This window comes from Excalfactoria chinensis, chromosome 5, assembly GCF_039878825.1.
Source record: "Excalfactoria chinensis isolate bCotChi1 chromosome 5, bCotChi1.hap2, whole genome shotgun sequence".
NCBI lineage: Eukaryota > Metazoa > Chordata > Aves > Galliformes > Phasianidae > Excalfactoria > Excalfactoria chinensis.
In genome coordinates this window covers 4,926,314-4,937,189 of record NC_092829.1, presented here as the reverse complement: position 1 = coordinate 4,937,189, position 10,876 = coordinate 4,926,314, and positions in this window count along the sequence as shown.

The window sequence follows — 10,876 nt, the reverse complement described above, 5'->3', positions numbered from 1 at the left end:
CTCTGCCGGCTAAGCCCACAGCTCGCAAGGAACGCTCCTGGTGTCCGGCGCTGAGGCTGAAATCCCCGCTCCCTTGGGCCTACCTCCCACCACAGCCCGGCCCGTCCTGCTCTGTGGCCGGCGCTGCGTGCGGCTGGTTCTGAGCCCGGGATGAGGGCGCCGGAGGTGGAGTGGGTGTGGGAAGAGCTGCTCGGAAGACGCGGGCTAGGACCAGACTCATTTGAAGCTGCCATAGGATCAGTTGAGTTGGAAGGAGCCCTGGAAGGCTGCCTGGTCCCACTCCATGTTGTAAGCAGGAACACCCACAGCTCCATCAGGTGCTCAGAGCCCCATCCAGCCTCACCGTGGGTGTCTGCAGGGCCAGGGCAACCTGTGCAAGTGCCTTACCTCCCTTATTGTAAACAAACATCTTCCTTATATCCAATTTAAACATCCTCTCTTAGTTTGAAATCATTTCCCCTTGTCCTACCACAAAAGACCCTCCTAAAGAGTCCACCCCCTTCTTTCTTACAGCCCTCCATTAGATACTGAAAGGCTGCACTCAGATCTCACCACAGCCTTTTCCAGCTTGAACAATCCCAGCTCTCTCAGCCTGTCCTCAAAAGGGAAGTATCCCTTGGATCGACAGATCAGTTCCTCTCCTGTACTGAGGACTCCACATCTGGATGCAGTACTCCAGGTGAGGTCTCACAGCACAGAGCAGAGGGGCTGATCCCCTCCCTCACCCTGCTGCTATGGATGCAGCCCAGGATACAGTTGGTTTTCTGTGCTGTGGGGACACACTGCTGGCTCGCATCCAGCTTGCCATCTTCCAGTATCCCCTAGGTCCTTTTCTATAGGGCTGTGCCCTGCCCTTTCATCCCAAAAAAGGAATGGTTGAAGTAGGTACTTAGCTAAAGAATCAGGAAGGTTGTTGAGGTGGTTTCCGTATTTGACAATAATCGGAATTCATAGCTGTGTGTTAAGGTTTCCCTAAACTGAACATTTGAAAAGTGCTCAAATTGCTGGTTGTGTTCCTGCTGCCATTCCTGTAATGATCAGCACAGCTTTAACCTGTGTGTGCCAGCAGCAGAAGGCAGTTAATTGAGGATTCTTGTACAGGCAAAGCCTATAAAAGCAGAGAAGAGGTAGAGTGGGCTAGGAAAGCTGAAATAAATGTAACAAAACTGCATGGTTACAATGCTTCTCCAATAGATGAAGTTATTGTGTTTCAGCATGACTTCAAAATCTGCAGTCCCCATTGCTGACTGTAATGGAATGGTATGTTCAGACTCAGTCTTACAGTATTTGTCCTAGTCATGTTAGTGTGAGCATGAACAACACTCAGCAGCACTCGGTATCGTTTTAACTCTTTCAGGCTCTTAAACTGCAGTTAAATGCAACAAATTCTGTAGTTGGAAGCTGGCCTTTAGGGAAAACCAAATGAAAAATATTCTGAAAATATACTGGAGGTGGAAGCAGATTATATACAGTGTATTTCACAAAGAAATGGGCATTTCTGGGAGGTCACAGACAAATTCCTGTAACGTTAATCAACACTACTTTGAATTATAATCACTTACATTTTTGATGCAGCTCAGATTTGAAAAACTGCTTTTCATTCTTTATTTCTCCTTCTTTTTATTTCAAGTAACATACTTGAAATTACTTTGCAGCCTAAAAATCTAATAGGCTGTGGATTTTTGTTTTGTTTGGAGTAGGATTTGTATTGATAATATTCATCTAAATATCAAACATATTGGTGAACTAATGTCCAGGCTGTCTTGAATCAGTGGAGGAAATCAGGCACGTTCAGATAATCACTTCTTTCATGCTTACAGTGGTGTCTAAAGCAGGTTGAACTGTTTCCCTACTGAAAGTGACTTTTCTCTCCTGCAGTTTCTCTGGATGTAGAAGAAGGTGAGATGACAGCCTAGATGAGATCCTTACATTTTCTGATGGCTCAAATTAATTATTTAGAGGTTGCCTAACGTAAATCTTCATACTCATGTGTAAAGCTTGTAATAATGTTATCTTGAACTTGCCAGATCCTTACGCTCGGCCCTACCTCATCACTTCTCCAGTGGGCTCTGCCTATTTTTAGAATGTAAAAGCCAGCAGGATGACTGTGCTGCAGGCTTTGCGTCTTCTTAGTACTGTTGCTGCAACACCCTGGTGTAATGCTGTCTGTAGGTACCTGCTGAGGCAGCTGTGCCATTGGGAACTCCATAAAATGCCAGTATTGTAGCTATGATTAATAGTCCCATGATGTTTAAGTCATCAAATGCACACCATCCTATATCCAAACTGGATGTATCTGAAAGATGCCACAAAGACTATGAATGTTTGAAGAACACAGTATACGAAAGCCCTGTGCTTTTTAAGTGCAGCAGTTCTGATATGATTTGCTTTCTGCTAGATTCTTGTAGGGGGCTAAACAAGCTGACACGCTTTGCCTCCTCAGAGAAAAAACATACACTCTCTTTACAGGATTTTCTGTTTGTTTTTGTTAATTAAAAAAATCATTTTGCCAAAACAAAAACTTGTATTTTGCAGCCTACAAAACCATTACAGCATCACAGTGTGGTTTTCTGATTCCAGCTTAACAAAAAGAAAGCAGTTCTCACCGATTCTGTTCTTCTACTGAGAATTTACTGATGGGAGTAACATGCTGTTCTGGAAAATCAGCCAAAGTAAAGCACTGTGAGACTCAAATATCAACAGAGGGAAAACCATTTTTACTCTGAAAATTAATATGAAGGTTTATTATAGAATAGTTACTATTTTTCTCTCCTCTTTTTTTTTTTTTTCTCCAAATCTTCATATTCTATTTATAGATTTCTAATTTGTCAGCACTCATCAGATATCACATTTACAATGATATTCCAAATACAAATGAAAAGCGTATTTTTAATATCTTTTCCATTTTAGCTATTGTTTGGTGTCTACTACTCAGTAAGGCAGACCTAGGCTAATAAGTTATGTCACACCTGTGCTGGCTGGGAGGATTGTGCTGAGATATGGAACGTGGTTGGTTTTCCCTGCAAAAGTTGTGTATGAAAAGCTTGGGAGTTACAGCCTTGTGTAGGAAACCTGTATAATAAAGGTTTATTATACAGGAAACCTGAATAATGAAGATTTGCTCTTGAAGATTTTAATTCAGTTGCTCTGTAGAATATTTTCCAGATTTAATAGTAGCATTGGACAGTACTTTGGCAACTGACTGAATATATGAGCTTAAGAAGTCTTGTAACATTCTCTCAATTTTCCTTTCCTTAGAGAAGAATCTTGCTGGATACGTCAGAGTGACAGCTGTGATTCTGAACCCTTGTCCTTAGCTAGTACTAGTTTTCAGTGGACAACACAGCTTTTGAGCTTCCTAAATAATGCTTTTTTTTGTTACATGATGTAAAGACCAGGTTTAAGCCTGACTTAATGCACTGGAGTTGGAAGGGACCCTAAAAGGCCAGTGCGCCAAATTCATGATAGTAGGATGTAAGTGATGGTCTCATTGAGATCATCTGCATTACTCTTCAGCACAGAAACTGTGAAATGGCTTAAAGTGACATTAGTAAGAAAACTTAAAGTGATTTAAAATGTACTAAATTCCCACGTGACAGGACTCCAGCACAAATACTTTTCTCCAGTTCTTTTCAGTCTGAAGGGGTCATGCTTTATTGAATCCCCATTTGTCAGTGTACAAGATATACAAGATGTTTTTGTTAGTTGCTGGAACTTTAATTTTCTTGAGGTAATTTTACTTTTACCTGTGACAAACTGTGAGTTACCAAACAATCAGAATACTTTATCACCCAGGCTTTAGGCCATTTCATATATCAGATAGTTCTGTTTTAAAAATGTAAGGGTACATGTGAGTTGCTGCTCTCGTTTGCTATTAGTAGTCTGTGCATGAAGGCCTGCATCCTCACTGAAGTCAGTACAAAGCTTCCATTGACCTCAGTGTTGCAGGATCAAACCCTTAGTCATTAGCATGTTGTAAAAACGGCTGTTGTCTCAGTCAGTTTCAATGGGCCTGGCTACAGTTATTAGTTGTTTAACCTAAAAATTAGCTTAGCAATTACAGCTGAAGCTACATGTCAGACTGTTGATACATAGGAATACATCATCCTGAGTCATCAGGACTTTAATGATGCTCTTAGACTTCTATAATTGTTAATGTTCAAGCGAGAGATTCTGAAATTCAATAAAGATTGGAATTTCCAGATGTGAAGGAGATTCATATTCTGTGAACTCCAATGTTTGTGTTATTAGTCCTTTTGTTCTATAAACAGCCGTATCTAGTTGCCTTCTTCGCACAACCAAAAAACTTACTTCTTCCTGCTCTCATTCACATAAATCTGTTCAGTCAGTTATCCCTTTCAACAAACAACACAACCTGAGGCACAGCTGAGAAAGTCCTTTTGTGCGTGTTTTAATTAGTTACATCAAACTGCAGTTGATCTAAAACCAACATGTCAAAATCTAATAGCCAAGGTTTGGAGACTGTGAAATCTGATCATTGCTCAGTGTTCTGCAAGATGGGTTTTGTGTAGTACCAGGGATTCTGGAGAATCCAAGGTTTAAATTATAATCTGATTCATGCCACCTAGGCCCTTTTTAATTGATAGCTTAACTGAGGTTTCAATTTAGTTTCATTACGTAAGCGTAGACGTGGCATGTCTATAAGAAGTAAGACATTGTTTCATACTGGCATAAAGGACATTATAAAAATGAACAAGAGATCAAAGATATGTGTGACGATGACTTCTATTAGTATCAGTTTGTAGCATTTTTATGACCACCCCCTCGTGCCAGTGTTATATTTCTTTGAGACAGAGCAGAACAAAATATTAGCAAAGCAATAAAGGCAATTATTAAAAAATATAAACACACAACCCCATGTTGTTCAGTTCAAGCTCAGTTTCAGGAGAACCCCATCAGAAAAAGAAAGGGTGATCTCATAAGCTGGGACACATTCGTTTATGCTTGGGTTTTATTTTTTTGTAAAGCATGAAAGACATCCGTTGCAAATAATGTGGTGCAGTTTCATATCAAAGTATTACTCACAAAATGGATGGTACTTGGAGATGATCCAAATCTCCACCCTGCTGAGATGGGATTCTTCCTTCTCAAGGAATTTCAGTTCATCCAATGGATTAAGAAAGAGTCCGGCTACTTCTTAAGAGATTTGGTCATCTGATTTTTTTTTAGGTGTTTGAAATACGATTGTTTTCTTGCTTGTTTTCATTCATTGCAGTCTGTCATCTATGTATTTATTTAGTATTTTATATTAGTATTTGAATTATATTTGTGTGTATGAAAGATTGTTCTGCGTTTTTACATGTATTGAAAAACTTTTGTAAGGATAATCAAAATAATTGGTTAGTAGCTGACATTTATCATGTTATATTCTAATTCCTCCCTTGTGTTGTCCTACCCTGGTCTGAGTTCAAAATAAATAATATAACCCTTTGTAAGAGACAAGGCACAGAAAAGGCAAAGAGCTTGGTTTATAACGATGAAGAAAAACAGTTAGGTAAAAATGGGAAAGCATTGCTGATGCAAATTTGCAGCAGTCAGCTGAGTACTGGATTGGAATCATTAGCTCACTCTGCAGAGGTCTCAAGATTGCCATTCTGTGACATAAATCTCAATTAATTATGGACACTGTTTCAATATGAATGTAGCAGTTGACCTAAGCTGAACCCAAGTTAGATGAGAGGCTCATTACCAGTAATAGGAATTTTCCTGCAAGTGCAAACTGAAAAATGCAGTAACATACCTTCAGAGCACCAAGCAAACAATTCTCTTACTCATTCTCTAGGTAAAATTTATGAACACTTAAAGATAGTGGTTTTGGAATGTTTCAATCTCATCTAGCTGCAACAGCAACCTACTAAGTAACCCAGAGTGAAAAAACAACACCCTGGTGCAGATTTTGATGCTGTATTCAAAAATCAAACTTAAGATCTTTTCTGAAAAGAAACCTTAAAAGTGTTGAAGTTGATCCAATGCCTTTCAAGTTAAACTAAAGATTCCTACTGACTTCAGTGAGTCTGGATTGAGTTTAAATTTCTTATTTGCCCAGGGAAGCATTAGCACTGTCAAAATGACTTTCATCACTCTCAACTGGATTAACGTTACAGTGGTCATTTAGCATGAAGTCATAGAATAATTGTGCTTGGAAGAGATTTCTGGAGGTTTTCTTGGAGGGAGTCCAATCCCCTCAGCTCAAAGCAGATTCGACAAGATGGGGTTGCTGAGGTCTTTGTCCATCTGAGGTCTGGGTATCCCTGAGGTTAGAAACTCCACCTCTCTAGGTATGTGTTTCAGTGTTTCCAGTCAGAGTTTACTGTGCTGTGATTTTTGTCCATTGTCGCTTGTCTCATCACTTTGTATTTCTGAGAAGAGTCTGGCTTTGTCTTCTCTGTATCCTCCTGTCACATCGTTGAAGACAGCAATAAAATCTGCCCTTTTTTTCTTACAGCTGAACAAAGCTAAATCTGTCTTCATCATGGTGCTCATCCACTGCACTTTCTCCTGCATGCTGAAGAATTTACTTATCCAGGAAGGACAGCAGGAGACTGCTTACATAACTTTTATGTAGGTTAGTATATTGCCCATTGCTCTGACATTTAAAATGCTTTCTGATGTCACTTAGAAACTCAACTACTCAAAAGAAGATGTTGCTGTCTTTTGTGTCTTTTGCTGTCTTTGTTTTGTTTTGTATTTTATTTTATTTTATTTTATTTTATTTTATTTTAATTATTATTTTATTTTTATAAGAGCCACTGTTGTACATGACGACTCTCTGCTATTTTGTGTTTTGCTTTGGGAAGGCCAGCAGAGGGGGCCTGAGTTAGAAAGCAACCCCTATTCCCAGATTTGTCCTGAAATCTGACCATAAGAGAGTGAAAAGAAGATGTAAATTTTAATTTAGTGCTCTATTCAAACCAAGACGTTAATGAAAACAGAAAGAAACTAATTGGCCAGGAAAACTGCACTGTTAAGATGGTATCAAAATAGTAGTACTAATAATTCTGAGAAAAAAAACATATTAATTTTGATTAGGAAAAAGAGCTTTGGTTATCTGATCCAGTCATTGGCTAACACTAAAGGACAGGTTCCCTGTTCTCACGTCTGTTTGTGAGATTTGGGAGACATTCTCACATGCTAACTATGACACACTTTAATGATAAACCAACCATAGCTGCCTCTGTGTGAGGACATAGAGGAAATGTTTCAGTGCAGGACTCAGAGCAGTTTCCTCCTTTATGCTCCCTGGGCACCCACAACAGAGTTTGCTTCTGCTGACTACAGCAGGCTGCTCAGAGAGACTGAGCTCTGCAGAGTCTACCCCTTCACGACACCATGCTTATTTCCTCCTACCATCTCTCAAGTTAAAACAAAGCAAAACATCATTATCAAAAGATATATATATTTTTTTCCATTAACCTGAACATGTTCTGTGTTTCTGGTATTTGTGTAGACACAGACAATTCAGTCACAACCCTCAGTGTTTTAAGAATAGTACATGGATAATACAACGTAAGGACTCTGAGTTCCATTAATGTGCCACCATACTAAACAAATCTTATCTTCATATAAATAGCTCATCTCTTGGAGAAGAGATTGGAGTTTTCCTGGATTTCTCTTTTTATTCCTCTGAGTAAAAGTACTTTTAATGTCAGTAAACAGGAATTCGAAGTATGTGGTCTAAAAGAATGAGCACAGCTGAGGCAGTCAGTCCTGATCTTAAACCCCTGAGTAAAATTCACTGTTATGCAAAGAACCTGCATAACACATCTGGAACACTGAAGTCACATTCAGATATCCAGTTAGAGCAGTGATAGCAACTTGATGTGCAGGAGCTCTTTGTCTGAAGGCAGATGTTCTGTTTAGCAGATATCATTGATACAGGTGTTAGTACAAGCACACCAAACACTTCTCAAACAATCAAAAAAGTCATGGATTTGCAATTTGGAAGAAGGGAAGGGCCAAGTGTCATTGCAGGGACCTGGGATCACTGCATTGTTTTGTAGCTTCAAACAAAAGTGATACGCTGGGTAGAGTGTAGAAAACGTCTCTAGTTTCTTATATTGAGATACTCCTTCTCGGTATGGATGCCGTCTCAGAGGATGCCACAAAAAGTCATTGACCAATAACCAGGAGTCATCTACTTCCATCTGTAGATGTTTCCTGCTTGTTCTAATTGCTATTGTGTGTTTTTATATGACTATTTTGTATTTTTCCAACACTCCGTTGTTCTCAGATGTTTTGTTTGCTACATATTTTTATTTCTGAGAGAGAACCAATGAGGTATAGGGAGAAAAGGAACAAATGATCAACAGTTTCATCAGTTTAAGGTCGGATTTGCTTAAATAAATAGTTGCAAAAACTTCTGTAACCATCTGTGCTGTGTCTGCTATTAAGTAGAACAACCTTTTGACTTTCTGGTCTTGAGGTATTTGGGATGGACCTGGCTGGTGTCTGTAGCTGCTGCCCCTTAGACCCTGGGAGAATGTGCATGGGCTGAGCAAACTGTGAGCCATGATGAAGTTATGGATGGTCATGGGTCAGTGCAGAGCTCATGCTTGATGTAACCATAACTGCTACAGGTAGGAAAAAAAAGTGATTTGTCTAGTTTATTGCTTGCAAATAGGTTGTACTAAACTGTAATGCAAGTAGACTGTATCAACAGTTTGTATTTTTGTTTTAAAAATGAGTGAAAGACCCAGTAGTTCAAGGTGACCTATTCAGAACTTCAAGTTATAAATGGATGTAAGTTTTCTGCACAAAACATAAATTAAACCAACTGAAATGAAGAAGATGAAAGGAATAAGTAAAATTAAGGAGAAATAAGAAGATGGATGTTTGGTTTTTTTTTTCAGGCTCTCAATGAACAGGGCCTATTTCTTTTCATTTTCTGGTATTTTATTGTATGGTGGGGCCTCTTTACACCCCTTCTAGTGATGTTCCAAACTTTTTTCCTTCAGGCCAGTCCATGATCAGTTCTAGGATTACTGGATGGCTGAGGTTCCCCATACGAGCTTGTTGTGTAATCAATGCAATCCCTACTAAGTGAAAGGGGTATTCTGGTAATGGGGGATGCTGAGAAGACAGAGATACTTAACACCTTCTTTGCTTCTGTCTTCAGTGAAAAAACTCTTCCTCAGGAATCCCAGACCCTGGAGGTTAGTGAGAGGATCTGGGGAATGGAAGACTTCCCTTTAGTCAGGGAAGAGGTGATCTGTGAGCATCTAGGCAGCACCAATGTTCATAAATCCATGGGACCTGATGGGGTGCATCCACAGGTGCTGAGGGAGCTGGCAGAGCTGATTGCTGAACCACTCTCTATCATCTTTGAGAGGTCTCAGTGAATGGGGGAGGTGCCAGAAGACTGGAGGCTAGCCAATGTCACTCCAGTCTTCAAAAAGGGCAGGAAGGAAGATCCGGGTAATTACAGGCCAGTCAGTCTCACCTCTGTCCCTGGAAAGGTGATGGAACAGCTTGTGCTGGATGCCATCTCCAGACAATTGGAAGAAAAGGAGGTTACCAGGAGTAGTCAGCATGGGTTCACCAAGGGGAGGTTGTGCACCACCAACCTTGTGGCCTTCTATGATGTTGTCACTGGCTGGGTGGATGGGGGGAGAGCTGTGGATGTAGTCTACCTTGATTTCAGCAAGGCATTTGATACTGTCTACCACAACATCCTTATAACAATGCTGAGGAAGTATGGGATAGATAAGTGGACACTGAGGTGGGTTGAGAACTGGCTGACTGGCAAAGCAAAGAGGGTCGTCATTGGTGGTTTAGAGTCCAGTTGGAGACCTATAACTAGTGGTGTTCCCCTGGGGTCAGTGCTGGGTCCGGTCTTGTTCAACATCTTCATCAGTGACCTTGACGAGGGGATAGTGGCCAAGTTTGCTGATGATAATAAGTTGGCAGGATTGGCTGACACGCCTGAAGGCTGTGCGGCCATTCAGCGAGACCTGGACAGGCTGGAGAGCTGGGCAGCAAGAAACAGGATGAGGTTTAACAAAAGCAAGTGTAGAGTCTCGCCTAGGAAGAAATAATTGCATGCACCAGTACAGGCTGGGGGATGACCTGCTGGACAGGAGATCTGCAGAGAGGGACCTCGGTGTCATCCCCCTCTTCTGCCCTGGTAAGGCCACATCTGGAGTCCAGATTCTGGGCTCCCCAGTACAAAAAAGACAGGGATCTCCTGGAAAGAGTCCAACGGAGGACCACGAAGACGGTGAAGGACCTGGAGCATCTCCCCTGTGAAGAAAGGCTAAGTGAACTGGGTCTGTTTAGCCTTGAGAAAAGAAGACTGAGAGGGGACCTGATCCAGGTCTATAAATACCTTAAGAGATCTTTCAATTTGCTTTCATAATTTGTCATGCAACTTTGTTCTAAGCAGTTGCTGGTTCTGAAGCAACACAAAGAGCCAAAGAGCAAGTGTTACTAGCAGTGCTGAAAGGTGTATTTCCAGAAATCAAAGACAAAACAACCCAGGTCTTCAAGGTAAGACTGGAAGCTGTCAGGCCGAGACTCCCATTGATCTTTCTCCTGTTGTTTTGATGCTGAGAAGAAATGTTGTGGTTGGGCAAGATGTTGTTCACAGGAATCATAGGTAAAATTTTGAGCTGAGGGGGGCCGAAGGGTGGGGCTGGGGTGTCTGTGACGTCACAGTGCGTCACAATGCGGGGTGTCTGTGACGTCACAGCGCGTCACAATGCGGGGCTGGCATCGAGGCCATCAGCAGGCAGCGCTGCTCCACTTTGGCCTGGGCCAGCGGTGAGTGCAGCAGCAGGGGGAAGGCTGTGCTGGGCCGGGCGCAAACAGCGGCCCGCGAGGGCTTTGGGAGCCTGCAGTGCCGGCAGCGAGCGCTCAG